Genomic DNA, 16,532 nt, shown 5'->3' with positions numbered 1-16,532 from the left:
AGGTAAGCAAAGAAGAATTAATCTAAGTCTACCTAAATTATAGTCTAGTCCTCTCTCTAGCAGCAAACGCTGCTCGACTATCCTCCCTAGGGATTATCGTAGGATCATAACATCTTTGCTATGTGATGGTATTTAAAGATTGTTAGTGACTCATGCAAACACATGCATATGAAATAAAATCATTGTGCTCGGGGGCTAACGCACTCGAGCATGTGGTCGAGAGTAATGTGTCGATGCTTACACTCTTTTTTCTGTCTTGATTCACATATCAATCAAAAAGCTGAGGCTACATCGCGTGTTTTTTTATGCTTATACTCTACTATCCACTTGATTCATTCATTGAGTAGACATCCGTGGGCTACATCATATAATTTTGATTCGATGCTTTTGCTTCACTCTTTGTCTCTGGTTATCACATCATTTAGAGAGCCGGAAGCCATGTTGTGTGAATACTTATGCTCCATTCTATACTCGAATTCAGTTATTGAGCAAAGAGACAAGGGCCATGTCAGGTATATTTTGATGCATATGCTCTACTCTCTACCTTGATTATCACATCAAGCAGAGAGTCGGGGGTTATATCACATATTTTCGATGTTACGGCTTTACTCCTCACTCGATTCCATCATCGAGTAGATAGTCAAGAGTTATAGCAACACATATCTTCAATGGTACCGGTATGATCTTTTTTCTACTCTTAGATCGAGTAATCTTCTCCTCGGCCATAGAGTCGGAAGTTACATAATAATATCATATTTTTCATAAATTTTATATATGTTTTTTGCAAAAGTTTATCTAGTTTTGCATCGATTGCTTTGGATAAGAGCTAGTAAAGGCAGATGTCGGGTTGATGATGGACAATTACACTAATAAGGCATAATGGTACAAGAGATTATCAGACATCTTACATCTAACGGCTAAAAAAAGTTATAAAGTTCTAGTCGATCCAATGTGTATCCTCTATCGAGCTCATGTTCAGATGTTGGTTAAACACGCAAGTCAGTGAAAGTTTGCAAAAGGTCATCATGTGTTCTATTTCTAGTTTTACACTAGTCTTTTCCTTATTGTTACGGTCTTCTCACATCTAATGGCTTGTTTAACCGAGTTTACAGGTATCAACAGGTATACAATCATCTAGTATCAAGAATAGTTATATCACATACTTATCGGTTGTTGCATCTACTTATGCTAACTCTATTTCATAAGCAAGTGAATAGCACATAGTAGCATGTTAGACAAGCAAAATGATAGTACTGTTACAGACATTTCCAGATCATAAAACAAGCTTCAAGTGTTTTTGAGTCAAATGGGTCATCAACTTGAGGGCCTCCCCTCACTGTCATCATCAGGCATGCTGAGCCCTAGCGACTCAACAAAGGTCGGGATCATAGACTGGATGCTGTGAACAAGTCTTGCTATCGGTGGTACAGTTAAACACGACTGTCACTGCCGAGGCGTCGAGTGCGGGGTTGTAACTCTTGAGGAGGTCGAGCAACGTAGCGGCGCTCGCAAAGGCCGATTGAGGCATGTGGTCAAGTGTTTGTTCTTTTAGCTCTTTAGTGCCAAGACCGCAGCGTCTTGTTGAGTGGTAGCAGCATTTCGCTCGATGATAGCAGTGTTCCTTTCGGTTTTCATGACCTTCTGTTCGGCTCTCGCGGTCTTTGCTTGGTTGTTGAGTTTTTCCTGATACTCGAGGGCCAATATTTCTAATCGTTCGTCTAGTTGAGTTTTCAAATATCAATGGATATTCAATCAATAAGTCTTAAAGGTGGTCTACATGCCTACGGATCAAGATTGCATCTACTCATACTAACTCTATTTCGTCGACAAGGAAATAGTGACAATAACATGTTAGATGGGCAAAATATCAGCAACGTTTCATTGCAATCATTAGACAAAGGCATACTAAAAAGCATACTACTCGACTAAGGAGAAAGTTTCAGTGATATCAATTTACAAGAATGCCATTTGAAATCCCCCTCACGGGATTTTATAGTTCTGGAAACTTCAAGCACGTCATAATCGTCACGTTCGAAAGTTGAGTTCACTCAGTGAAAGCTAAGAATTCGACCAGAGTTGTTAACTCCGGGTACTGATGGTACAACTTTGGAGGTCATGCCCAGTATAATTGATCTTTCTTTCGTCTAAGGAGCAACCTCCTATTCTAGTGGCTCCTAATATCATCACCGAATGCGTGGAGAGAAACCTGCATCAATGCATTGTTCTCGGTTGGATCATCAATTTTCTCGCCAACCTTAAGGAAAAACACGCGAGATTCGACCAGGAGCAGTCGAGAACCAATCAAACTAGGTTGCCAGATCTCAAACCCGGGCATCAATTATTTCAATGTCATCACAGCTCCTGATGGATCCCCTGAAGCTACTCTATCCAGAAAATTCGAGATACACCACCTAAACTTTCCACTAGAGATCTGAAACTACTGTGATGGTCCGTTGATAAGATAAACGTGCACTCCCTTTCATCTGAAGATGAAAGCACAGCATCCTCAGGACAATAATGATGAATAATTTCTCATCCTTACGCACCACGAACCCCTTTAGGTTCACCCAGAACACATCGTATGAAAGCGATGAGAGATTACAGAACCATCTGATCACCTGGTTAATTATCCTACCTTTGATCTGACGCCTTCGCCCAATGACGGTCAAGAGCCCGTTCGAGGCCACAATTATCTCCCAGCTGTCGCTGACTAAACCTCGAAAATGAATGTTTGTGCGAGAAGACTTAGTCTTTTTAACAATCACTCCCATCTTTGTGGCACTTCGATCGGCATGAAAAGTGGCATGATGACGACATACGAATCTCGACACGCCCATTTGTATTTTACGAGCATTAAATGCTCCTATACCTGTCGTTTCAAAATTTGAAAGGTTTTTTAACTCTACTCAGAGACAGATATCGATAAATCGATGCTACTGGCCCTTATCGAGTCTGGAGTGCGGATAACAACATGGCGTTCAATCCAAAAGTATTTCCACTCGATGCTCGAAGCAAAGCACCTTCTTGTTCAATTCTTTCGACTGTAAGTTCGATCTGCCTTACTCGATCAAGCTTAGACTTGACGGTACTCGAGTAGGTACTTGTAGAAATTCTCCCTGCTGAGTAAAGTTAGGGGGCTATTATCGAATATCTAACTATGAGGCATATACGCATAAGGAGTGTATCATATACGGACAGTGTGCCATATGCATACTTGACAACTCCAGATATTACAGAACCGAATCTATGGTATCTGATACTCTTGAAATCTAGAAGACATATACTATAAAAGTCTCGATTGCTTACCCAACTAGAGAAGACTAATATCTATAATAGATTTATCTACTTGGATGATAAGAACTCCCTATCGATTATGGATGGATAGGAGGCGGTACATCACTTCTATATAAGACAGGGACCTAGATCCCCTGGGGGGAGGCTCTTTTTTTTCCGGCTACTCGAGACAAACATCAGGACCTTGACACAGAAGGTACTTGGCGACTTTAGTCCTAGGTTAGATTAGATCCGATTTACTTCTTGTAATAAGTCAAACACATTGTCTGTACTCAAGTGAATACATATACATAATTATCCACATGACGTAGGGTATTACTCTAACTGAAGACTCAAACCTGTATACATCGCGTGTGTCTTGCTTCGTGTTCGATCTCTGATTCACGAAGGTAATCCTATTATTTTTTAGACACATTACCGGAACAAATAATCAACACGAATATTGCTATAAGTTAATGCTTCTAGCCAGTCACCAAACGTCATAAAGTGCTAACCAAGTTAAACGATTGATAGAATTAAAGACAGGTTTGTTATAGTTTGTATCTTAGTATTTACAAAGGAACAACTAAAGGAAAGTTTGCTTTTTCTTACAGAGACTTAAGAGTACAAGACTGGTAATAACATTGATTGATTTCTCAATAATAGTTGCATATGTTGAAGACAACCTATTGTGTAGCATTCATATCAAAATTTCCCAAGTAGTTTGCTGTTTGTTTGAAATGAGATTGTCGGAGGCGGTTTATCCTGTTGTAGCATAAGTTTACTTGGATTCTTGTGTGGTAACGCAGGATGACTGAAGCACCATTTTTGCCTCGGGAGAGGCTCTTTAAGCAGCAGTAGTATTTCCAAAACTTGAGCAAGCATACTTAGTTTAAGGGCCGTTTAGATGTGGTCACGTTTGTTGCGATCCCACTTGCGTTAGCCGCTTCCAGCATGTTTCTTATAGTAAGTGAAAGACGTTTTGAGTTTGTGATGGAGTAGGGTTTTTTTTTTTTTTTGACTTTCTGACTATGTTTTTTCCCTTTCTTTCGTGCAGCCATTAACTTGTTTTCTTAATTGACATACAGGGGCGTGGAGTTTACAACCTGTCCCACGGAATCGGGAAAAAGGAGTGAAGATTGGGAGCTTGGCTATTGCTTTCTTATTTCCTCTGGTACTTTGGCACATTGAGCTTGCTTGCAGGCCATGAGCTTTCATTTTATTGCAAAAGCGTGCTGATGTTTCCAGTTGTCTTTATTTGTTTGTGCATCTGTTGCTACTCATTTGATAAGTATGTCAGCATCATTTCAACTTGTAATACATGGATGTTTTTGGTGTTCATTAAAAGTTTCGGTGTGAACAGTGTGTATTTATCAGACTATTTTTTATAAATAGTAATTTTTCGAGCGAAATTAGAGATCAATACACTAGAAGTTCCGGTGAATGTGGTGGTTACATCGGAGTATTTTTAGTGCTGAAGCATAAATAAAAACAAACACCGAATGGTCTGGTGATGGACTTTGAGAGTGTCGAAGTATTTTCTGTAGGGATAAGATTTTTGACGTTAAGTTTGATTGTGTACGTCGGATAGTTTGGTATTGAGATTATGAATATCGGAGAATGTAACAGATTTTTTATTGCAGAGAGGTTGTAGAAGGGTGGTTTGGTGGATTGATACATATCGGATTATCTGGTGATGGATATGAGATCACTGAAAGCTTTCACTAGATCTTTTCTTGCAGAGAGTAAAATTTTTCTAGAACAGATAATGTTACACTCACCGGATGGTCTGTTGTTCAGGAGCAGAACACATCGGAATATTCGGTGTTCACATTTTCTGTAGGATGTGCTCTGAGTTAAAATTTTTGATTTTGTGCTAACTTGAAAATATTTTAGAGTGTGGAGAAATATGTTTGCTTGTTTCACGGTATGCAGGTGACGGATGCAACTTGTCGATCAACGTTGGATGATCGCTGCTAAATGGGTGCTTGGTGCTGGACGATCAAGGAGGGCTAGGCGGAGTCAGGATGATCCTAGCTGTACACATGAATATCAAGTAAAGTATGAAATGAATGATGAAGATGGCGTGTTAACAAAATCAAGCGAAGGGGGTGCGGTGCAAGTGACAAAGCAGCCCGAGAGATCGGGAATGAGAAAGATTTATCGGCGGTCAAGATCGCAAGATAGAGGACACGCGTCATCATCAGAGCGCTTGCTTTAGGTGGAAACAAGTGGTGGCTAGTCACGTTTTGAGAAGTGTGCTAGGGTTTTGTGGTTTGACCTCAAAACCGTGAGAGAATTGGAGGAGTATGTGGCACCATCGTGAAGCTTGTGTCGAGGCGAAGCTAATCATAAAGGCGTCGTGGTCGTTTGATAAATGAAGAAGAAATGGACTAAAATACTCTCAGTGATAGGTAGAACTATACTACAATAGGGTATTTTAGAAAAAAGTTACGAAACTTGGTGTTTACTAGGCCTATAAATATAGCAATAGTACTATGAGAGAGGGAGAACTAACCACTGAGCCTAGTGTGCCACTTATTTGAGAGTCTAGTGTTAAGGTTTTAAAGGAGAGAAAAGATGAGTATTTAGTCTATGTATTAGGTGAGAGTTTTTAGTGAAAAATATTTATAATTCGTCTAAAATAGAGCTGGCATCTTTGAGTAATGAAGTTTATGTTTTTACATATGCTTGAATTCCCCTTCTAGTTTTCCTCTATTGTTTCCCTTGCAAGTTTTTGATGTTTCGTTATGATTTTCGTTTTGGTTTTTGGACTAAATTTTAAGCATCTTGTGAAGTCATTCTTTTGGTTGCTAGAGGTATAAAAATCATATGTCATGCATGAAGAGCTTGAGAATTTTGAGAGAAATCAAGTTTGGATCCTTGTAGAGCCTTCCCTAATATTCATACTATAGTCACAAAATGAGTTTTTAAAAACAGATAGGGGGGATGGGTCTGTAGTGAGAAATAAGGCTAGACTAGTGATTTAGGGTTTTACTCAGGTTATGCAGATAGACTTTGGAGAGATATTTGCACCTAAAGCTAGGCTAGAAACTATTAAGATCTTTCTTGCATTCGCGGCATCCAAGGGTTTCAAGTTGTATCAAATGAATGTGAAGAGTGCTTTCCTAAATGGTTTCATTCAGGAAGAGGTTTATGTTAGGCAACACTCAGGCTTTGAGTATCATAAATATTCTCATAGAGTTTACAAGCTTAGAAAGACTTTGTATGAGCTTAAATAGCCACTTAGAGCTTGGTATGATAGGCTTAGATCTTTCTTACTAGAGTATAGGTATGTGATGGGGTCAGCTAATAAAATTTTGTTCACTCTCAAGCATGATAATGATTTCTTACTTGTCCATGTATATATGGATGATATCATTTTTGGTAGCTCTTCTCGTATACTTGTGGTCAAGTTTGCAGAAACTATAAGTAGGGAGTTCGAGATGTCAATGATGGGCGAGCTCAACTTCTTCCCTGGGCTGTAAATTAAGCAATGCAAGTAAGTTACATTTGTCCACCAGACGAACTACACCAAGGATTTGCTGAAGAAGTTCGACATAAGTGATGCGAAACCTTTAGCAACAACGATGGCTACCTCGATCATACTTGATCTAGTTGAAGATGGCGAGGAGGTGGACCAACGAGAGTACAGGAGCATGATCGGCTCTCTCCTGTACTTGACGGTGATAAGACATAACATCCACTTCGCCGTCTGCTTGTGTGCTTACTTCCAGGCTTCACCAAGGATGTCTCACCGCTAAACAGTGAAACGCATTATGAGGTACCTCAAGTACACTCTCGAGTATGGGCTTTGGTTTTTTGCTTCTTCTTCGCTTTCTCTTCGAGTTTTTTTTAATACGAATTTTGTTGTTTATTGAATTGACAGGAAAAGTATCTTTGATACTTATCACTTCTTGGGTACTTATTTTGTGTGTTGGTCTTCTCGCAAATAGTCTAGCGTTGTATAGTCTATTGCTGAAGCTAAATATGTAGCTGTTGCTTACAGATTTTGTGTATGGTTGTTACTTTGAGGTATTTTGGGTTGAATTTCAGAAATGTGTCACTTCTGTGTGATAACACTAGTGCCATAAGCTTAGCTAATAACCCAGTTTAACACTCCAGAACCAAACACATAAATATGAGATTTTACTTCCTAAGAGACCACAATGAGAAGAGAGGTATTAAATTAAGCTACATAAATACCCAACACCAGCTAGTAGATATATTCACCAAATCTTTAGATGCTACATGATTTGCCTATTTGAGAGGAGAGTTTGGTGTGTGCCATCCCTATGATATTGTGTGGGGAGAGTTGTCCTTTGTATATACTCTATCTTACTTTTGTTATATTTGCATTACATTTTATTATGTAATATAATCATAGTAGTTGAGTTTTGACTTGTATCATATTGATAACTTGTGCAAATTGAATAATGTGATCCAATACGGTTATCTTGAGATCTCAAGGTGTTTGCTGTATCCAGTTGCACGACACTTTACTTGGATAAGAGGAAACTTGAGGATAAAATGAAATTCAAAGAAATATGTCTAACTATTTAATTCTTTTTAATCACTTGATCAATATAAGTCTTGATTTCATATGTGAGCGTTTGCAAAGTTTATTATTATGAATGCTTGTTTGCCTAGTTTAAGATTGAAGTTGGTCGGTTCTTAATGCTTGTATGGACTCAGTACGAGTGAATGCTTATGTGGGGGTCACTTTTAACATGATTTGGCTATGTGAATTTTAATACACCAACTAATTCTTTGAGTTTAGCTTGTAAAGCTTCATGTTCTTATGTTATTGGCTCTTTTTGGGCCTTTATACGATTGTGAGCTCCACTTTCTACTTTCTGTAGCCCTTTAACGTTTCTAGTTTTTGCAAATGTTTTGTGGCATACTTGTGAAATCTCATTAGGTTTGCATATTAATGCATCGCACAATATTTTATCCTTAATATTTGCATTGCTAAAGTGGGAGAGCATTTGCACAAAGATGAGAATATGCACAAATATGCTACAAAGAAGGAGAAATGAGAAAATTTGTAACAAATCTGAACGCAAAATGAAAAATGTGTATTCATTAAGGGGGAGCATTTGTTTTTTAGTTTTTGAGCTTTTCTTGCTCTTTTGAGGTTTTAGCTTGTCTTTTGCCTCTCTTCGGTCTTTTGCAATCTGTCTTATGTCAATTGATTTGTGTTTACTCTTTCTCAAGTTTTTGTTCATTTGGATGTACTTCACTTTTTCTATCCTAAATCTTTGTGCTTTGAGGATTGTCAATGCACTTATCAAGGAGGAGATTGAGAAACTAAGTGAAAAAGTGTCTTTAGTTTGCATGTGATGAGGTATTGACAACAGTTGATGTGTATTGAACTTGGTTAGCATGTGTTTGTGGATGCTTATTCTTGTTCATGTCTAACTCGAGTTGGCGATGTTTGAAATTAGCGAATTCTTCTCTATACATAGAAAAATTACACACACCGGATATTCCGGTGTTTACCAGAAGTTCTGGTGTGGGTAGTGTATACTCGTCAGGCTATTTCTTACAGAGAGTAAATTTTCAAGCCAAATTGGAGATCAATACATCGGAAGGTCAGGTGAATGTGGTGGCTACACCATAGGGTATCAACGGAGCATTTTCAGTGCTGAAGCAGAAATGAAAGCAAACACCGGAAGGTCCGGTGATGGACTTTGAGAACGCTGGAGTATTTTCTGTAGAGAGGAGATTTTGGTGCCAAGTTTGATTATGTACACTGGATAGTCCAATGCTGAGATTGTTAACACCGTAGAATGCATCAGACCTTTGTTGTAGAGAGGTTGCAGAAGGGTGGATCGGTGAATTGGCACACACCGGATTATCCAGTGATGTACATGAGATCACCAGAAGCTTTTATCGGACCTTTTCTTGCAGAGAGCAAATTTTTCGTAGAACAGATAATGTTACACTCACCGGTGTTCCGGTGTTCACATTTTCTGCAGGATGTTCTCTGAGTTGAATTTTTTTATTTTGTGCTAACTTGGAGATGTTTTAGAGTGTGGAGGAATGTGTTTGCTTGTTTCATAGTATACAGGTGACGGATGTAACTTGACGGTCGATGGTGGGTGATCGGGGCTAAGCGGGTGCTTGGTGCCGGACGATTAAGAAGGGCTAGACGGAGTCAAGGGTGATCCTAACTATAACATGAAGGTCAAGCAAAGCATGAAACAAAGGATAAAGATGGCGTGTTGATAAAGTCAAGCGAATGGGATGCCGGTGCAAGTGACAAGGTGGCCCGAGGGATCGGGAGCGGGAGCGGGAGCGGGAGCAGGAGCGGGAGCGGGAGAGACTTACTGGTAGTCAAGATCGCAAGATGGATGACACACTTTATCATTGGAGCGTTTGATTCAGGTGGAAGCAAGTGACGGCTAGTTACACTTTGAGAAGTGTGCTAGGGTTTCGCGGTTTGGCCTCAAAACCATGGAAGGATTAGAGGAGTACGTGGCACCATCGTGAAGATTACATCGAGCTGAAGCTAAGTTATAAAGGCGCAACGACCGTCCGATGAATGGAGAAGAAAATAGACTAAAATACCCTCGATGGTAGGTAGAAGTGTACTAAAAGAAAGAGTATTTTGAAAAAAAGTTAGGAAACTTGGAGTCAAATTTTCTAGACCTATAAATAGAGAGGTAACACTATGAGAGAGGGGGAACCAGACACTTGAGCCTAATGTGCCATTCATTTGAGAGCATAGTGTTATGATTTTAGAGAAGAGGAAGGATGTGTGTTTACCATGTATTAGATGAGAGTTTTGAGTGAAAAATATTTATAATCCGTCTAAAATAGAGCTGATCTTTTTGAGTAATGAAGTTTATGTTTTTGTATATGCTTAAATTCCACTCCTTCTAATTTCTATTTATTGGTTCCCTAGTAAGTTTGCAAGTTTTTTGTGTTCCGTTGTGATTTTTATTTTGATTTTTGGGCTGAATTTTCAATACCTTGTGAAGTCATTCTTCTTGTTGCAGATGTATAAAAATTATATACGAGTGTATAATCATGGGTCTTGAACTCTATTGTCTCTAGATAATCAATTTAGAGAATTTTTTCAACCGGTAACCTTATCTTTGATTTTTGAATCTTTCTTCTCAAGTTCTAAACTTTGTGTGGAGATGATTTATGCATTGGTTTGCTGTGAAATCTAGTGTTTGATTCCAACCATGAGATCCACTTTTGATTGGATCTTCAAGTTTGGTTTCCGCTATGTTTTCGGGTTCAACTTTGTGTTTTCGCCGTGCTTTATGTCGCGCTTTGTTTTTGAGGTGCGTTAGGTGATAAAATCATAAAATAGAAGAAGATCATCTATTTCGAAAAAAAATTATTGAAACATCTATTTACCTACTCTAGTCACCATTCTAGATGCTAAAAGTTTGAGGCCGTGCGTGCGTCATGTGATATATAAAAATTTGAAGGCAAGCCCAAGCCGTATTGTGTGGGTATATATAGTTATTATAGGAATTGGATTTGGTAATGTGTGTGTTGTCTCTAATCTGCTGGGTTGGTGTGGTGTCACGGTGACTCACTCATGTGTCGGCTTGCCTGCCTGCAATTTTTAAGAATGAAACGAATGGTTGCTTGCTTGCTGGGACGAATCTTAGCTAGCAATCAGCATGCATTATTATGGGGTAAATTGTTTGGGTACATCTCAACAAATAATTAACTAAATAATATTGCAAGAGGATTGACGGGAGTAGGGTATGGTGATGATAGCTGATAGGATTCGTAATTGTGTCCGTCCCGTGAATGATGAATTTGTTAAAGAAAGAAGAAACAATTTTATAGTTGTGGACAAATAAAAATGGTGCAGATCTGATTTCCATCCAATTAAAATGGTGCTCATATAAATTATTAGCAGTAGCCAATTAATTCCATTGGAGAAACGAAAGAGAAAGATTTGAGTTTTGTTCCTTGTCAAAATTGCTGGCATCCAAATAATAATAATAATAATAATAGAGTAAGTAGAGCAACCAACCAGGCCGGCAGTCAGTCAGTCAGTTAACGCTCGCTGTTACTGGTGTTAGACATCACAGACAGACTGACTGACAGATTGATCTCCGGTTCCTCTCCGGCCGCCTGCCCTTTCAATGGCAGCATCCCCTCTCGAATCCGCCTGGGAGGTAACGACGACGATTTGATTCCATTGATCCGTCCATCTGCGCTCGTCGCCGGCATTGTTATTTCTTTCTCCATACGGTGGATTGTTATTTCTTTCTCCATACCACTGAGTTCGCTTTTCACTGCATAATCTAGTTGTTGAAAATATCATACTCTAACATCATCTGCTACTCTAAGCAGATATGCTACGCCCTTCGGCCTAACATCTGAATATGCCCACCCTGCTGAGATTTTATTCTTGGGCTTTGGTACAGTAGCTTGTCCTGCTGTCACCGGCCCCCACCTCTTCACTCTGTGGGTGTGGATGCTCCTCAGGGTCTTGGAGACAACTTCCCATGGAGCCCATCATATTTCTTGCCATTGTATGGCGGGTAAGGAAGCTATGCAACTGCGTTCTCAGATTTGTAGGGTGTCGTCCATCTAGTACCTGCATATAATCTGAGATACGGACCTGCATATTTGCCATGAGCAGGTCTGAATTCCATGACTATCATCACCGTGTTCTCTACACCAAGTGGGGCAATTACTCATCTACTTTCATCTACATGGACTGGTGAGAATTTTTGCTGATCCTTACCCCCTGAATTGCTTCGTGAATGTAACTATATATCGATCCTTGTACGCGGGCTGCTCCACATTATGTATTAGGTTGTTTGGAACTGATAAAAACTACCGCACGGCAAAGGCCCTAGAGGAGAAAGAAGGGAAGCATCTGTAAATTGTGAGAGCTGTTCTCTTTCTTGGTGTCTTGCAAGTGAGCTTTGATGTGCTGTAGTGGTGGTGATACATTCTGTTGGTGAGGCAACATGGTAGTCATCTTAACCGTCGTTGTGACTTCTGGGATCCTACAGGTTGAGGTATTGACTGCATGTGCGTTGTTTAGTGCAGATATGTATGATCTGCCGTCAATTCGGTGTACATCTTAGTTTTTTTTTTCTGTTCTCCTTTTGTTTTGGTGGATCTGTAGATGGGTAAACTTTCCGGGTGACGTTTGCGTAATCAAGGTTAAGAATTTTCTTTCGATCAAGTGTAATATAATCATAGTGATTAAATCTACTAGTCAAACTATCACTAAGATGTCTCTATATGCATTTTTTTACAGATATTGCAAGCTTGATGATTTAAGTCAATAGAAGCTAATATATAAATTGAAGAGCTAATATATGTCTATGTATCAAGCTGAAATTCTGAAAACAATTGAATCCATGTTCAAGCTAATTTGTTCTGTTTGCACACTAGTGAGAAATTGTGAGTTGAATGCGATTGTAGAAATAGACTGTAATCTTAATTATGTTTTTCAATAACCATTATGATTGAATTCTTAATGTGCTATGACAAAAGGATGCCAGACAACCACTGGAGAAATTAAGAATGAAGAAATACTAAAGACTTGAACAACACACAATTGAATTTAAAAAAGAAACATGTGAAATTAGTCTTGCAAGTTTGTGGCTGCTACAAAAATGCATTGAAAATATCATTGACATGTCTACGATAGAAAACAAGTACATTTTCGGAAACTACAGAAAAAGATCTACAACTTTAGTGGATACATCATATTTTTATTATATCATATTTTTATTATATCATTAGGGTGGCATAATTTGCCGTTGAAAACTAATGTCTGAATCTGCCTGAATCACTGACATCAAATGTTCAGATGTCCATTACTCCCAAACCACTTATCAAAAAATTATGAAACCTTACCAGAAGATAGATAATTACTTGAGTGGTGTATGATTATAAAGCATTAGAGAATATAAGGATGAAACCACTTATCGGTGTTTCAGAAAACATCAACACACTAAATAGAGCATATTAGTTATCTTTGAGCTTACTGTTGATATAACCTATAAGGATGGATTATTGACCTCTCGACCATTAAGGTTTGTGTCACCTTACTACATAAAGTATAAAAGGGAAGTCTAGTAGACATGCATTTCTCTAATGACATTTTGTATTGACATTTTCTTTCTAACACTATAGCAAGTGATTTTCATCTGCAACTAATTGCAAGGTTGCCAGTATTGCTCAAAGGACCAATGGATACTATCAACCAAACGTATACCTTTTTCCTCTTTACATGAGAACCATACATCTTCTTTACATGGTGCAACAGAAATCTAAACCTTGTCCCATGTAGATGAGTATCATGGCACAAGATTAGCTAACCATTTTGATGCAGATTAGCAGTCGGTTTGGACAAGGTAATTTAATTATAGTTTAAGCAATACAGAGATCGATGAAATGTATTTATAAGCATGTGACATGGAATCCAGACATGTTGCTTCCGAAATGTTTAATAGGGATAAGAATATCTAATCATGCGAGTTCGCTTAGACATGTTGCTTCTTCTGAAATGTTCTAAATATCACACTCTCCACACGATCACAACCACCAGACCGAGCCCCACGGCTGCTACCCACCGACACCATGTTGACCCACAAGCTAGGATTACTCACCAACAAAAGAAGCAAGCTTGGATTACTCGCTGAGGGAGGAGCGGCGATGCGGCAGCGACAGTTGACCGAGGATCCGACGGCGGAGAGGGCATCGTGGGAGGATTCTCTTCAAGTAGCATGTACTTGTGCTCATCGATATATAGGCACACTTCACTCATTTGTTGCGGTACGAGAAAATGAGCATGGTCGTATGCCTTCGGATCAGGAGTTATTATCATCTTCCTTAGAACCCTCACACCTGCGAGTCTCCCCTCATAGCGAGACTTAGGCATGCCAATTGGGTTATTTGGGTCAATATAATTAACAAACCACTCCAATGTCTCCTCCGTCGCATAACGTTGCATGATGCATCCCTCAGGAAAGGCTCAATTCCTTACGTACGACTTGAGAATACCCATATATCTCTCATATGGAAACATGTGATGCAGGAACACGGGGTCAAGGTAGTGTATCTCTTTCACAAGGTGAGTAGAGAGATGTACTATAATATCGAAAAAGGATGGTGGGAAATACACCTCAAGAAGACATAGAGTCTCAAAGTGTCTTCTTTCTAGCTCCAACAGCGAGTCTGGATCGAGCATCTTTTGTTCAATTGCATTGAAGAAAAAGCACAGGCTTAGGATAGCCACGCAAATCTTTATTGAGAGGATATTCCTAATAGCTACCGCAAACAGTGACATCATCATCACATGACAATCATGGGACTTCATCATGGAAAAAAATCATTCTTAGCTCTTTCACCAAAATAAGTCTTGCGATGTTGGAGGAGTAACCGGAAAGAACTTTCACACTGTGTAAGAACTCGCAAAATTCTTTTTTCTCTTTCTTGGAGAGAGTGATAGCTGCTGGGGTAGGTGCTTTCCTTTGTCCGTATCATTTGCATGGAGCTTCAGCCTTAAACCTATTTCTTCAAGGTCAGCTCATGCGTTCTCATGATCTTTTCCTTTTTTGTTCATTTGGAGCAATATACTGATCAGACTCTCGCATATATTTTTCTTTACATGCATGTTGGTAATAGAGTGGTGAATATCTAATTTTTCTCAATAGTCTAGCTCGAATAGTATTGATTTCTTGTTCCACATTTCTAACTGTTCATCATCCTTGGAGGATTGTTTTCGCTTGCCAAGGGAAACGTTGGTATTCTTAACCTGATTGTAGACATCTTCTCAGCTAAAATACTTCGGAGGTAACACTTTCTCCCTTGTACCATTAAACTACTTGTCCATATTTCGATACGGGTGCTTCCTGGAAAGGAAACATCGATACCGCATGTACACTATTTTCTTTGAGTTGTTCAACCTCAAACTGCATGTGTCATCTAAGTAATATGGGCAAGCTTCACCTTTTCTTTTGCTCTGGTCTGATAAATTACAAAGTGCTAGCAGATTATTGATGGTGACGAACAACATGATATGCAAGATAAAGTACTCTTGCTTGTACTGACCGGAATCCACCGGGTGTCATATCATTACATCATCCGTACGACTCTCCTTATGCCAACACACCAATTGGGACTCCTTTATATTGGCAAACAGATGCTTCAACCGGAGAATTATAGGAAAATACAACGTCACCTCTCTAGGACCACCTTTACTTTTCTTGCCTCTGTCTCCGTCACCACCATCATTTCTACGCTTATATCGATGGGTTACACAGACGAGACATTGGTCCAATTCTCCATACTCTTCACGAAACAAGATACAATCCTGCTTATATGTATGTATTTTTTTATTTCTAATCTTAAAGGATAAATTATCTTCTTTGCGTTGTAGATGCCCTCAGGCACCAAGTTCCCCTCTGGTAGCATGTCCCTTAACAGATCCAGCAATGCTTCAAAACTCTTATCAGTCCAACCATGTGTTTCCTTCAACTGTAGAAGCTTTAGGTTCTTAAATATACACACGCACTTTTCCTTACAATTGGGATAAATGGGTGTCTTGGAATCGCGCATAAATTTCTAAAATTTAGCAAACTCGCCATTGTTATACTCGTCGTACCACTCGACATCCCGCAGCATCTGGTTAACATTCTCCATAAAATCCGCAAGATCATTATCATTGAACCCTAATATATCCTCGTCCTTGATATCGTGATCCATTTCATCAGGTGTAAGTCTTTGATTCACACTGTCGGCAGGGAGGCTCCACTCCATCTCTCCCTCGTTAAGGCATTCCTTGCTATGTTTGTTCCAACATATATAATTCTCTTTACATCCATGTATGACCAAGTGTGCATGGGCATTGTTTGGTTTTGGGAACTTCTTATTATTCATGCAATCGCGACATGGACAATACATTGTCCTTTTACCACGATCTTTCATATCCGCTAAGACAACACTCATGAAATGCTTCACCCCGCTCAGGTACTCCGGATAAGTGTGGGTCTCAAGTTACATTCAACTTCTGTCTGTCATCTACAACTAATGTAAAAACATTCATTCTTCATTAACAATTACCTTAATTTTTTGTTAAGCGTGCGATTAAAATTTCATACAGTTACATTAGATCTGTGGCATCTCGTGGTAAACCTAGTAGTACCAAATCTAATATAAATATAACTCACATGTATTAAGATTTTAGATAAATATGCAAAACGGTCGATTATAACTCAAAATACAACAAATCTAGCATATAGGGATTAGAGGAG

The 16,532-nt window shown here is 39.1% G+C and overlaps 1 long non-coding RNA gene and 1 pseudogene across 1 annotated transcript; both read left to right on the top strand.

Annotated features, from left to right (window-relative positions):
• The first annotated feature begins 519 nt into the window (after positions 1-519).
• On the top strand, positions 520-4,717 carry LOC133893634 (uncharacterized). Its single transcript, XR_009904542.1, has 2 exons — positions 520-677; positions 4,362-4,717. It is a non-coding gene; the product is annotated as an uncharacterized LOC133893634 (long non-coding RNA).
• Positions 4,718-10,469: 5,752 nt separating this feature from the next.
• LOC133892309 (very-long-chain aldehyde decarbonylase GL1-11-like) lies at positions 10,470-12,142 on the top strand (annotated as a pseudogene).
• The last annotated feature ends 4,390 nt before the right edge of the window (positions 12,143-16,532 follow it).

Source organism: Phragmites australis, chromosome 15 (assembly GCF_958298935.1).
Source record: "Phragmites australis chromosome 15, lpPhrAust1.1, whole genome shotgun sequence".
Taxonomy (NCBI): domain Eukaryota; kingdom Viridiplantae; phylum Streptophyta; class Magnoliopsida; order Poales; family Poaceae; genus Phragmites; species Phragmites australis.
Note: the sequence above shows the minus strand (reverse complement) of the source record. Positions and strands in the feature narration are given on the sequence as shown.